Below are 15,159 nucleotides of genomic sequence, written 5' to 3'. Positions count from 1 at the left end.
GCGCAGAACTGCACTATTTCCTTACAGAAATGTTGCAGTTCTGCTCTCTGGAGCACTTTGGGCTCCCTAGCGCCAATGAAGGCACCGATGCACCGTATTTCAATGGTGTCTGCTTTACTGTCTGCGTAGTTTTTGTGCAGGAAGGTCTGCCTTCTCTTAGAATTTTTCCTCTTTGTAGCACACTTACAAAGAGGAAATAACTAGGAGGAATAAATATATTTCGCCTCGTTTGTGCCAACCTCAGGCACCCACCCATTTTGCCACAAACCCATGTCTACAACTCTTTGTAAATATCAGTTTGCAACAAAATCCATGGGTGGATACATGGGAGCATCCATGCACCCCCATAGAATACCTTCCTGACACAAAGCAATGCATCGCAATGCACTATGTGGCGTTACTTTTTCCTATCAAGCGACGCAAATTGATATTTGCATGGCCTTGTTAATAAAAAAAAGGATTTTGAATCAGGGCTGTGTCTAAAAGGGCAGTATCAAATGAGTGAGGCAGCCCTGACACAAAATCCTTGTAAATCTGAACCTAAATACATTTATATTTCTGATCCAAAAAAATAAACAAGTTAAAACCTCATAGTGTTATCAGGATGAAAAGAAAAACCGGCACAGACATAACAGACCCAACTCAAGGCCTCAAGACCCAACTACCAAGACAATAATGCATTTATTTGGGGAGTGTCACATCCCCAAACATCCACCCTGAAGCTATGCCCCTGATGGCACGGTTGGAGTGGCACTTTAGGCATCAGCACTCATTCTGCGACACTTTAAGCAATGCATTTAACCAATGAATTTCTAAAACATTTTCCACAAAGTATTTGTTCTTTTTTGTATGGCGTTAGAAATCAAGCATCAAAAATGTAACTCACAGCCAATTTTTTATTAACTTTTTTCAGCATAGCATGATGATGAGAGCAGTAAAATGAGTGTGTCTCATTTGAAAGTTGGCACTGTAGAAAGACAAGCATTGGCAATGTCAAAAGGTCTGACTCTTAAAGAATGTTGTTTGGTAATGTTAAGCTTTACAACAAGTAGCTTTAGGATGTGCCAGAACAAGTCAGAGTAGTCACTCTTTTTGTGGACAAAATTCCAATTTATTGCTTTCTTAAATAGTGTTATGATGCTTGACTCTTTTGAGGATTTTGAGTTATGCACAGCAGAGACGGGTCATAGAGACCCGAAAAAAAGAAACATTAAACAGCCAACACGTGTTTCGCCCCTTCTCATTGGCCTTCTGGCCTGGGGCTTCCTCAGAGCTGCACATTCGTGAAAAACAAGCATAATTAATACGGCAGCCAATATTGGATATTTTACAGAGATTCAACAGAGCCGGTGTACACATTCATCACCCGGAATGGTGTGGTATAAAATGAAGTGTAATAGATCTGGATGGGAAGGAAAAAGGAGGAAGTAGGTTAGAGGAGAAGGAAAGAAAAGAAATAGAAGGAGAGAAAAAATATATAGGACCGTGATAGTAGTATAGACAGGTTGAAAACAATATGGGAGAGAGAGAAGTGTGGGGACAAGAAAGTGAAGGAAGGAAGAGGCGCGAAAATAAAGCGAAAATTAATAGCAAGGGAGTCCTTTTAGCCAAGGGACTATGCAGTAGGGCAAGTTGGGAAAAATAGGTCAAGGGTTAAATAGGGCGATAGTCAGTGGGAGGGGAGAGTTGAGATTTAGTGGGGCACAAGACCAGGGTATGTGATATGTGAGGTACTATCCAAAGTTGTGAAAAGAATGAGTAAAAAGGTCAATAGATTAATAAAAAAGGCCCCAATGTCAAAATTAGTGTAAAAAAAAAATCAGCAACATCATTATCAAGTTCACGATAAATCATAGAGCTACATACGTAGTTTCAGTGTCCAAGTCATAAAGTCATGTTCCATATAGGGATAAAAATATACAATAATGCAAAACATTTCAGTTCATTCGTGGAATGAGAGGCAGTGTACTGTAATTGGACATTTTCCCCGCTAACCTTCATCACACTGTTGCTGAGGGAAACATGAATAGGTTCAGCATCATTACCACATATCCACATTCCACTGGGGCAGAGGCCAAGGCTCTTTCTCTATAGTCACTCTCCCCATTAGAGTTTCTATGCAGCCCTTATTCTGAGCTATGTGTACTGTTGCTTTCCCAGGCGTTATGCCATATGTAGGGTGTACAATACTAGGCTATGCAAAATCACCTCTGGATTTGACTGTGCAAAATCAGCAGACCCCCTTCTTTTCTGTGCTTAACCTGTACAGAAAAGGCTTCAACCTATACACGGTCCTCTCAGGCAGAGATAGATCTGCATCGCTAATACTGCTGCCCTAGTCCTAATTTAAACATAGATTAACAGCTAATGAAGTGGCAACAAATAGCACTCACTTCACCTCTTTACCCATGGCTTCAGTGAGCTGCCAGCAGGTGGCAGCAGCAGGTACTTCTCCATCCCCATAGAAGACCTCAAACCGTCTTGGAATTCTGATCTGAATTTATGTTCAAAAAATCTCAATTTAGTCCATCCCTTAGCCACAACATTGTACCTTTTGGTTGAACACCCCCCCCAGATGCTGTGCACTCGGATAGTTGCAACTTGGAAGTGAAAGCATGGCTAAGGTCAGTTTCACACAGGCTTGTAGTGGAAGGTGAAATACTGCAATGAATTATCATAATTCATGTACTAAATTTGTAGAAGAAAGATAAAGGCTGGCAAAGACTCAAGCACATTTTTACAGTGGCGGCTCCTCCCACTGCTTTTCAGCAGTGTCAAGTAAAGGAAATACAAAATGATAATAACTTTCAGTTATTATCATTTTATGTTTCCTTTGGGAGCTGGCGGTGGGTGGGGCAGCTCTGCTCTCGGAGCAGGGCACGGGAGAAGTGGTCTGCCCACTCCTAAGTGTGCAATGACTACTTGGTCGGCCACTCGGGCCGCCCAAATCAGTCATGCAAACATTCACTGTTCTCCATGCAGGCTGCATTGCAGCCTACGTTGGGAACATGCCCAGGCCTCCATTCCTTGGTTTAACCAGGAGGCTCAAAACCATTAGTCAGGGGATCCTGGTTGCTTACCAATCACAATGCTGCATTGTATTGAAGCATTGTGATAGGTCAGGGGGGACTGGCTGCTGGCTTCTTGTCCCACGAGGAGAGCAGGAGCAGAGACGCGGGACCCGACAGCGAGGTAAGTGTATATTTTATTTATGTATTTTTATTGCGCAACCCTGTACACCCCCGGCACATCCTCCCCGCGCCCTCCCCCACCACCCGCGAGTCATGCCGCCAGCCACTGCATTTTTATACAATGTTTTTCCAACATCTTTAAACACGACCACACCTACAGCGTTCTGAAATCAGTATATGACCCACTGTGTCAAACGTTGCACAAAATACCCACTCTAACAGCGCAATGAAAGTGTGATCATGCTTGGGGCCTGAAGGGGATATAAAGGTGGCTGCTAGGTGATCCTCAAAATTGTAGCAGTTTCCAACTGCATATGTTTGAGTGGTATCCGGCCCAGCTGCAATACGCTTCCATTTAACCCCTTAACTGCTGCACAAATTCCGCAGCGGTGCGGTACTTTGATCAAGTGAGCGGGGCCGCGTCGGCCAACGGATGTGCGCAGCACTACGGAGGTAGTGCTCACGACGGCCGTTGGCAGACAGAAGCAGCAAAGGGGTTAGAGGAGCTGAATGGAAAACAACAACAAGATCTACTTTTTGTCACTGCCTTGACAGCCAGAGGGAGCAATGGGTCACAAGGACAGTGACAAAGAAAGCAAGGAACGAGCCAAGGGTCGCAGCTGCAACCCCTGGCAAACCCAAAATGACATCCATTGACCTCCACACAGAAACGAAAGGAGAGACGGAGGTCTCCAGCTGTAGGCTTGTGAACACTATTCTATAGTATGACTAGTTCTGCTGTAGTAGTAATTTACTTACTATAAAATGTTTATTTGTGACTAAAACCCAATATGCCCAGGGAGCTGCTGAGCTTTTTGTTGTAAATTCATACTTAGCTTTATATGGCTTCTTGGTTTCTTTAGTCCTTTCTTTGTGTTTCTATCTTCTTACCTAGCTGTGTTCTATCTGGTGTGTTGGGATTACATAACGTATTTACAACACTTTTCTATTATGTTTCTGCTAGAATTTATAAGACAGGCTCAACAGAAAAGTAATTTGTAAACTGGCACACATTCCCAGGCTTCTCCCATTTAAAATGGTACAACACATGGATTCACATGTCACACCATAGCAAAAAGACTGAATTGCATAGAAGCCAAGGGTTTTTTAGAATATATTGTACCAACTTTCACAAGTGCAATGCCTGCAGTTTCTCACCATGGATCTAATACAAATGAATGTCATGGCATGCTTTTTATGAAAAGAAAAAAGAACCTGAATTATATAGGAATGGTTTCCCAATGTGGGACAAGTTAGTTTGATAAAAGAAAATGGAGCTAAAACATGTTGGCTAAATTAACTCTCCATGACTAGTACTACAACTACCTCTTTATTGGACTGATTTTCACTATCTTTAAACGCATGGCATTCCTCTAGCATGCCTAAGCACATAAGCTCATATAGGCCCTTGTTATGACTGAGCCAAATATTTCTGAGTCCTGCTGATTTTGGTCTGGTAACCATTAAACTCAGCACTATATCCTCTGTTATTGGGGGGAAATCTGAAAAATGCTATTTATTACACCCTATAAATTCTGAACACGATAAATACTGAGTACCCTTCTGGGCACTCGTACTCAGGCAAATAGACATTTGTGGACTCCCAACTTAAATCTTTCAAGCATTGGGTTTCTTCAACTAGTCTCTTTCAGGCATCCACTTGTCACTTTGTCAATCACGTCTTGGCACACCCAGTGGTGCAACTCCTACCTCCATGCATGTGCTTGCTTTGGCTTACTTGAGTGGCTGCTTTACCTGTTCTGTCCTCGCTGCCTGGCTCTCTCCCATCTATCTCGCTTAAAGGTGCTAATGCAGCATGTATTAGCATGTTAAACCCGGACACACTGGACCCGATTCTTAAAGGTTAACTGAGACAAAAGTCTACTTTAACGACTTACGGTATTCACAAAGGGCATTTACGAGTATTAAAGTTAGGCTTTTGTCTTAGTTTTGGTCTCAGTTAAAATAAAGAGCAAAACTTAAGTTTAACTGAGACAAAAGTCTAGCTTTACTACTTGTAAATGCCCTTTGTGGATACCAAAAGTCATAAAGTTAGACTTTTGTCAAGTTTACTTACTTTTGTGAATCAGGCCCACTGTCTTTACTGATGCTTGTTTTTTCAGGCCTCTAAAATACTAAAAACCAAGCATAACTCCTGTCCAGATTCACAGTGTAGAATGTGTGCTGCAGTAAACATGCCATTTTAACAAGGATGGAAGATTCTAGTGACCAGAATTTCCATAATCTTCTCATTAATGGAATGCATGCCTATCCATTTTTACTACAGATGATTGCTAGCATCTACCTTCATTTCAAGATGCACTTTTGTAAATTAAAGAAAATGGTAGCACTGGAACATTTTCAGACCTGTGATTTAGTTTGTTGACATTGCTTACCTATTAATTTGGGCAGCTGTTCAAAACTCATTTGACTTTTTCACACATCCCCAAATCAAATAGTTCTAAGCATTCAAACAGTAAATGGCATTCGCAGTCGAAGGGTTGGTGATATGTGTGAGGAAATGCTACAGAAATATGCAAAATGGACAAACACTTATCTCATTCTCGAAGACGTTATGAAAGTTTGGAAGAATAGTAGATTGAAGTTCTATAGTCTAATTTAATTTAGCATACCGAATTAAGTAAACAGGTCTGAAACAACTAAATGTCTGCAGGAGGTAAATGCAGTGTGATATACATCTGGAGGGTGGGTGCTGATGGGGGACAAACTAGTGTTTAATTTGTGGGGTCGTTGCAGGTGGTAGGCACTGGCCCTCATTTTTGGTGGCAGGGAATTTTTTTTCATTATCAGAATTTGACCCAGTGTAAAAGATAAAAGGCAGATAGCGGATGCTGGGGCGGGGGTAAGAGGAGAAAGACATGACAATAAGGATAAAGAGAGAAAGTGAGGATGAAGGAGAACCTGCAAGAATGAGGTAAAAAGACAGGAAGTGGATGGTGGTGGAAGAAAGAATCAATAGGTGGAATCAAAACTAGGAAGTCTTGATATGCATCAACCCTGGTACTCACAGGATTGGTGGCAGGTTTCTGATAAATAATGTGGGACTCTGCACATATATAAACATATTTAGTTAGCCCTTGTACAAATGGACACACAAATACATGAACCTCTGAAACAAAAACTATTTCTGGAATGGTATCTTTCTAAAAGACAGGGAAGGGAATTGGGGTAAACATGGAGAACATTCCATGGTGTGACTGCCCACTTTTAGCAGGTTGTTTTACAGCACACTCTTTTCGGCGTTAACTGCAAAAGAGACAGACCTGAATTGACCATAAACTATGTACAAACATTGAAATCTAAAGAAACTATAATGGTTAATAAAGCACCGGACAAAAAAGAGGATTGGGATTGAAATATTTATTTTTAAATTTACTTAGAACTTGATTGTGTAGTGTGATTTGAACCTAATGTGATTTTGTAATGAACTGAACGAGGAAAATTGTGGATAGATGTTTTTACTGCAAAGAATTGACCATTATCAACTATGATAAACAACCTGGTTTGTAATCACTGAAATCCCTAGAAGTCAAGTGCTACAGAGTGTACTTTCGGAATCTGAAGTAAATCACATCAAAGATAGACAATCAGAGCCCTCTGAAAAATAAATAAAAAAACCTTACACATTATTTGGTTACACTGTGAAAATTGTCATCCATTTATCTGAGACACTGCAGTCTTTCTTTTGTATATCAACAACAAAGCTAACAGTTAAAGTAGGTGGTTTCCTCCAATACGATATGCAGAATTTCTCTCTACTGTTTGTCACCATCCACTCTTTGCACTTCCAAAGAATGAGGCGCCTCCTGTATTGTACCATCAATAAGTGTATTGTATGTGTTGGGTTAGGTAGGTAGTAGCTCTGGTGTGTGTCTGTGCGTCTGTCATAATGCTAGAAAGTGGCTGTAACTGTTTTTCAAAAAGCTAAACCTAACAGCTGTGTGCAGGAAATGTACTATCTTTGTGAGGTTAAGGATTAAAGTGGTTTCTTCCAATATAGTGTATTGGTAAATTCCACAGACCCAATGTGACTGGGCAAATTTATACAACTTAGTTCACATATCTCAATTTAATGGGAAAGCACCTTAGAACTGAAAATCATTTTAAGCACTATACTAGACAGCAATAACAATGGTGAAAAGAATTGCCATTTTGTGGACACATTTTGTATTGGCATGCACACAGGCACACACACAAAACATCTTATCACGTGTCAATGAGGTAAAAGTGATGAACCACGCTTCATTAGACACTTTCATTGTGTTATAAAAATGTTCTATGGCACAATAGAACTACAACTCGCACCCTCATCATGCAATGCTCATGACTACACTTGTTACATCACTATTCATGTATCCAATGATATCATTGATGACATCTCAGATGGCCAAGTCCTCGAGTTCTGAACTGAAGATTCAACATGTTGTACCGTTACATTCAGCCAATCAGAATGTTCTAGTACAATGGTTCCTTCCCGGAAACCACTAACAGCTGAACGGATTTACACTAAACCATAACAAGCATGCTTTCTCAGTATAGTTCACACTTTGTGCCACATTTGGTGTCCGTTTGTTCATCTTTTTTATCTGTATTGGAGAACACACTTTTCTATAAGAATTAAAATGGAAATTGAACTCTTGTGACTTCTTCTTTTCTTGGCCTCTACTTCACGGACCAGAGCCAAACGTTTCATGAAGAAGCCAAAGTGGATGAACCTTTTTTAGAAACTTTCATGCAGATTTATCATACAGCCCCAAAGTTATTAAGAAAACTAAAAATTACTTTCCTAGTGAAAGTCTGACCTCACTATAACTAAAATCGTGCTAGCACTGCCAATTGAGACAAGAAGATAAGTGATAAAGCTTAATAAAATATACATGAAGACTTTATTCATAAAGATTATTTGATCGTTGCAATGAATGTGACTATGAAGGCCTTTCATGCATGAGGATAAAGCTCTAAGTCAAAGCGATAGATGTATAATAGATGGAGATTATGAATTATCACATGTGCAATCTATTTTTAACAGTGCAATAGGAGGAAGAGAAACTGCCCATTTGTATGGTGTAAACTAATAGTAGAGAGGCAGAAATGAGTAAGAAATCTGACATGCTATATAGCAGTGTGTCAAACAAAAGTATGACGAATTGTATTCAAATCATGCTCGACCTCAGTGCCGCGTTTGACACTGTAGCACACTCCATCTTGCTACAGTGTCTAAACAAAGCCGGAGTAACCAACAGGGCACTGGGATGGCTGAAAGCCTTTCTGATCGATAGGAGCTTCCAAGTCCAAAGAGGGACTTCCCTCTCAGACAGTGTGCGGCTTGAACAGGGGGTGCCTCAGGGCTCGGCCCTGAGTCCCACCCTGTTTAATCTATACATGGCCCCCCTGGCAGAGGTGGTGCAATCGTTCGGCATGGAGCTTGTCTCTTACGCCGACGATACGCAACTTTTAATATCTTTGACGCAAGCCCCATCCACGGAAGCCGTTAACTTTAACAACTGTATGAGCAGGCTGGCCTCTTGGATGACAGAGCACTGTCTAAAACTGAACGGAACCAAAACAGAGGTCATCATCATTGGAGGTAATGAGACCAACTGGACTAAAGAATGGTGGCCCACCTGGTTGGGTCCTTTGCCCCCTCCCAGCCGGGAGGCGAAGAATTTAGGAGTCTGGGTTGATAATAAGCTATCTTTTGATAGCCATATAAAGAGAACTGTAGGCAAGTGCTTCGGAGTGATGAAGACTCTCAACCGTACCCTTGACTTGCTGCCTCTCAACTCCAGACGGACTATGACGCAGGCACTAATAACTTCCCGGATTGATTACGGGAATGTTTTACTCTTAGGCACTTCAGAGAAAAATATAAAGAAATTACAGGTCCTACAAAACTCGGCAGCACGCCTAGTATTAAGACTGCCCCGCAGAGCCCCTTCACGACCCTCTCTGGCAACTCTCCATTGGCTGCCTATCAAGAAGAGGATCATTTTCAAAGCTCTGCTATGGTGTCACAAGATCCTCCATAACAAGGCACCGGCCTATATGTCGGATCTGGCCTCGCCATATGAACCCAACAGAACCCTTAGATCCAAAGGTACAGGTCTGCTCAGAATTGCCCGTCCTAAAAAGGCCAGAATGGGAGGCAGATCCTTCCGCACAGTGGCAGCGAAGCACTGGAACCTCCTGCCCATGGACACCAGGTTAGAGGTGAATGAGACCTCTTTTAGGAAGAAATTGAAAACTTGCCTCTTTAATCCGTGATAGGTTCTCTTCTCCACAAAACTCACTCTCTCCACAGCGCGGGGACACGCCGGGAGGCGTCACCAGGCGCTTTTACAAGCTCCTTTAAACTAAACTAAACTTAAACTAAACTAAATGTAATGTTGTCCCTTCGAAATTGCAGAGTATTTGGTGGACATTCTGTATTACATGCAGGTAGATACAACTTTTCAACAGAGGATGTGGGAAGGTAAGTGTCACAATAAAATGATTGATCATACTGGGGAATTACACTAAGCGATATTAAAAATGAAGCTTGATTAAACGCCCAATGCCTCAGGTAATGTCAGCTAATGACAAAAGTAAAAAAGCTAACAAGAGTAAATTACTATTTAGACTAAAAGAAGGAAAACAGAAAGAGCAAATATTGTGAGACATAAGTTAATCGATGTACCCCTGATGTACAATAAAGTGGAATTTTGAAAAACTAGATATCGATGGATGACTTCACAGTGGCAATGGCGTATGTATTTATTATGGTATATCTCATCAATGTATACCATCATATAGTTCTGGGCGAGGAATACAAAGCAATAATGCCCATCCTACTAACTAAAGGTGCCTGTCAATTCTGGTCTACACAACTTTCATTTTCTAGTCTTGTTTTTCTTTTCTAAAGAATTATGTTGAACATGTAGCATTCCAGTAAAAGTAGTTCAGCAATTAGATAGCGGAACCAATGAGGCAGGGCAAAGTGGACTATTGAGGGCTTAAAAGAGTGAGCTACAGAATCATGGATAATACAGAATTAGCAAAAGTGCAAATTCACACAGTGTGAAGTTGGATATCGTGGGCACAATCTGTTGGGCAGTAGCAGTGAAGAAAAGATTACATTAGTAGAAGTAAGACCAGAAAATATGGACTGAATTGTTTATTTTCTGGGCTTTGACCAGTAATGGACAAATCCTTAATATAACTTTATTGTTAAAATAAAGCCTATAGAGGATTCTTTTAGTACAGGAACACCAGTTGTGTGCCATTTTTGATGTGATCATGGATTCAGGGAAATCAAGGAATAGACTGTGAAGAAAGCATGTTTGCATCTGTTTGAAATAGGAAGGCATTGTGGAATGACTGGCTGTTAGTGGCTATTTAGTGGAATTAGAGCTTTTGTTTCCTGGGTGAGGCATGGTTGAAAAGGTGTTTATGTCTGCCTCATGAACATTTACTATATTGAAACAAAGGCATTCATGGTGGCACTTAAGCAGTTTAACATGTCCATGTGTTCTTGAGGGTATGATGTTTAGATTGAGGACTGAAAATAGGTCAGTCACGTTGACTATATGATAATCATTAGTGAGCAAATTAGAAACTTTCCAAAATGTGGTGGGGAATGTGCATGGTAGCAGAAAGGTCAATATGTTATTTGACACATTCTGCTGTGCTACCTGTAAATGAGGACTGTCAGGAGTGTGAAATTGCACAGGAACCAAAAAGGAGCAGACGCGGTCCGTGCAGGTAACAGCGGTGTGGCGGTGGGGTCACGTTGGTGGGGATTCCGAGGGATTATGCATAGGGAAAATTAATTATTTATTTAATTTTCCTTCAGCATCGTTCCTCGAAATTTCTGAAATGCGGCCCCACCTCTGTTATCTGCACACACCACAGTTTTAAAGGGTAATATAAATAAAGATTATTAGCAGCTGGGGATAACAAGGGTAGTGAGGCACAATGGAAAATAGAATGTACCAAAAATATTTGCCTTGGGAGCATTAGATGATGCATTGTAGAAGCAAGTACAGATGGAAAGTTATTGTTTTGCCATAAAGCCAAATAGTACTAAGGGATGAACATGTTAATTGCATCATTTAGCCTAGGAGTAAAGATCCTGGATCTGTAAAGCATATCACATTTATTCTAGTCCTGCAGAAACATTAGGATTTATAGAACATCGTTGATGCCCATTCACCAACAGAAAATCTATAATAACATAAAAGTCTGCATGGGTTCTAAGATGGAATACAAACGTAGTCTAACCATGTCTACCCCAAGGATGCCAGGGGAGCTGCATCCTGAGGTGTGGTGGAACTAGGCAATAAGCATCATTGGGGCCTTTTGGTTTAGACTGGAGGTCAATTTTATACACTAATTTTGGTAGACTATATTTTACTATGTCCGGAGATGTGGTTTCTGGGATATATTACTATACTGGTAATGAATACGTAGTTGTGGGATTTATTTTCAAGAAAAGTTTTATAAAAGCAGTTAATTATCAAAATGCATTCAATTTCTGCATAAGGAAATGACAGCAATTTGGCTGGATGTGCAACCCAGCATAAAAGAGTAGAATTATGCCATTGCCAAGCTAATGACCAAGTAAAACACAAAAACTGGCTAGTTTTTTTATTTTTTAAAGCTATTCGCTTGAAGCTGGAATCAAATATGTGACGACGAATGGATGGTCAGTCTATGCTTCTTGATTCTAGAATGAAGGCACTTTCTATGTAAGGAAAGACTCCTTTGCAATTGTTGAGTCCTGAATTGTTGAAAGATTGGTCACTAGAAATGTGATTGTGTCCTGTGTTATTAGGGAATCCAAAAGACAATGACAAAATGTGTATTGAAAAACCAGATAACAACTGGTGGTAGCTGGCGAGGAGAAATTAATTTGTAAGTCAAAAGAAAGTGGTTAAGAAAAGTAAGGCAGCAATTGGAGACTGAGCGTGAGTATGAATGGGTTGTTAGTTGTAGTCAGAGTCTTTGATCTACAATGTATGAGCAATATGGTGCAAGTAGAGGATGTCGGGCTTGGAATGTCCACAAGACTGTAAAAACGAGTTGCATTCACTGCAGGAGGCAAAAGTGTACTTGGAACCTAAGGAAACCTTGCTGATTTAAGGCTGTCTGCTTCAACGAGTGCACCCAATATGATTGGTGGCTTACCTAGTGAGAAAGGTAGCTTTCTCAGGGACCTGGAAGGGATGGCTTAGCTGCGAGTAGTGATAGTAACGACGCTGGAATGCTCAGCTGATGTGGTGATTTATCAAAACATATTTTAGGGCTACCAGTTGTCTTTCTGTTTTTTTGTTGTTTTGTATCGGTTGAATGGAAATATATTGATCTTTATGTGTATGTCAGTGTTTGTATGCATGTGTGTATTTGCGTTTGTGTGTACATTGGTTTATTGAAGATCAATTTTATGGGAAAACGTCTGGTAATTTCGTTAGGTAGAATCAGGGACGCTGCACAAAATTGATGATAGGTCTGCTGTGTTTTCTATTAATTATGGATTTACGGAACTTGCCACATATTCTAATTGATTTTGCAAAGTTTGCATAGTTCAACAAAAAAGTTTTATTTCAAATTGAACAGAAGTTGCTATATGTAACAGGCCATTTGCAGTATAGTACAGTCAGAAGCCTCTTCATATGTCAACAAGTCACCTTTCAGTTATTACTTGTAGTGTTCCGGTGTTGAACGGCTACCAATCAGGTGACACCTATGCCAGACATCATTTATGACCCCAATCGAGACAAATTGGGATAAAGGCTTGTGTATGCAGTATGAAAAAATACAGACATATTCAAAAGTAATTCAAAGAGGGTGTAAATTAAGATGGTTTATTTCCAATATAAATATTTGCTTCAATATTTGTGGAAACTCGTGTTACACATTAGGCAGTGTTCTTAAAACAGCAGTTATTTCAAGAGCGTACTCAAAGAATAAAAAGGATTTGAGTTTTCATTTCAAGGGGTGATGTCCTGAATTTTGAAGTGTCTCCTAGTGCGTCTCTTAAATTTTAAAATCTGACATCAAAATGTTATTCTACAAGGCTATTTCTTATTTGAAGCAGGTGCTTATATAGACCCAAAGGGTGTACACAGAGGAAAAGGACATCTGAAGACGAGTTCTAAAGCATAACTGGGAAATGCTGAATAAGAAAGGCACACCTTTTTCGTATAAAGTCCATTAAGTGCAACACTTTAAATTTTGCACGAGAGTAAGGAGTTTAAAAAGTTTCTCTCTTTGTTCCATGCAAAACAAAATCATTATGCACCACATTACGATGTAGGGCGGAAGGCCACCCGACAGCTCATCGGTGGCGTTCCGCCTGACATCTGAGGCATGGGTCCGACTTCCGTATTATGATATAGGCGGTCCGGCCGATGCCTGTGGAGGGGAATCTGCTCCACTTCCGACAGGCTCTAGGAGCCCGTCGGCACTGGCATAACGAAACTTGAGGGGGCCCACATGCAAGGCATGTAGAGGGGCCCCCTCTGGACTCAATCAGGAGATCTCCAGCCAGAGTACTGTGCTGCTGGGACTTGCGTTATGCCACTGCAAAATTGAGGTGGTGCCTGCTCAGGCACCGCCGTGGGGATTACAATGCACGTTCCTGACAGCCTTCCTATGGTGGTCCGACTGTCAAAGAAAGGCTTTTGGAAACGGACTGTGGGGCCATTAGCAAGGCCCCCTTCATGTCATGGCCTCTGTTATGAGGCTTGGGGGGCACCTGTGTTCCCCCAAACATTCATGCATCGTGTGGCAGGCACCTCATGGTGCCTGTCACATGGTGCATGGATGGTTGAAAAGTGTATATTTTCTATTGCAGCTTGTGCTGCAGCCCTCAGCACAAGCCGTAATAGGAACGGTACGGTTCCTGACCGCCGTGAAGGCGGTCGCATCCTGATTTGGGAAGCGTGACCGCCGACTCCTTGTTGGGCAGCCCCATTTCCAACACGAGCGTCCGACCAGCATCGTAATGAGGCCCTAATAGTTTTTGAATAATATTTTCAGTATGATTATGCCAATTTGTATACTTTTCTTTTTGCCTGGCCTTGGGATCTCTTCTGTACCAATGTGTGTCAATGTGACCATAGCACTGCCACAGAATGGGCTCTATAATTATGCCTTACTTGACTATGCTTTCCTTGCTGCATAATTTGGTCCTCCTGTGCCGCATAATTCTAGTGTCCCTGAGCGTGGTGAGAGTATGGAACGTGTCTGATGTATGCGCTAATCTACATGTGTTTGCATTTTACAGGTACCTGGGAGAGATTCCGAGATTGTGAGCTTAGAAAGAACACAAATGTGGAATGACTGAAAAAAAAGTTCACAAATGTGGAATGACGGAAAAAAAAGTTCACAAATGTGGAATGACGGAAAAAAGAAGTTGTGCCTTGTGCTGTTGCTCTGATAATACAGCTACACATTTAACTTCTGATGCAACTAGATTACGTTACCGGTTAACACACCGGCATTGTGTGGGGCAGGTGGAGCTATTAAAAAACAACAGTACTCAGACTGAGAAGCCAAATCATTGGACTAGTTAATCATTTCTAAAAAGTAAACAAAAGAAAAATGAGAGTAGTTTGGGAAGACATGAGGGCAGATTTATGTTGGGAATGCGCCACGTTTGCATCACGCAACTGTGGCGTAAACGTGGCGCATCCCTACGACCCAGTTACAACGTGACGCATCTAGGCAGATGCGTCACGTTGTAAAGCCCTGCGCCACTTGTGGGCGTTCCGGCGTAGGGTGGGCGTTCCGGGGCAGGTGCGCCTCGCAAAAGTGGCTGAGTGAAATCTATAAGATTTCACTCAGTCACTTTCAGGCCAATGGTGCGTCAAAACCCTGCGCCTGCTTGAAGCAGGCGTAGGTCTTGACGCAGCATTGTAAAGATGGGGCACCCCCGAGCCTTGCTGGAGCTGCGTCGCGCTTGCGA

At 41.4% G+C, this 15,159-nt stretch overlaps 1 protein-coding gene across 1 annotated transcript in view; it reads right to left on the bottom strand.

Annotated features, from left to right (window-relative positions):
- The window catches only part of ADAMTS5 (ADAM metallopeptidase with thrombospondin type 1 motif 5), an 81,843-nt gene that overhangs the window by 53,184 nt on the left and 13,500 nt on the right, over positions 1-15,159 (bottom strand). The window lies entirely within an intron of this gene.

The sequence above is a fragment of the Lissotriton vulgaris genome, chromosome 8 (genome assembly GCF_964263255.1).
Source record: "Lissotriton vulgaris chromosome 8, aLisVul1.2, whole genome shotgun sequence".
NCBI classification, from domain to species: Eukaryota; Metazoa; Chordata; class Amphibia; order Caudata; family Salamandridae; genus Lissotriton; species Lissotriton vulgaris.
Note: the sequence above shows the minus strand (reverse complement) of the source record. Positions and strands in the feature narration are given on the sequence as shown.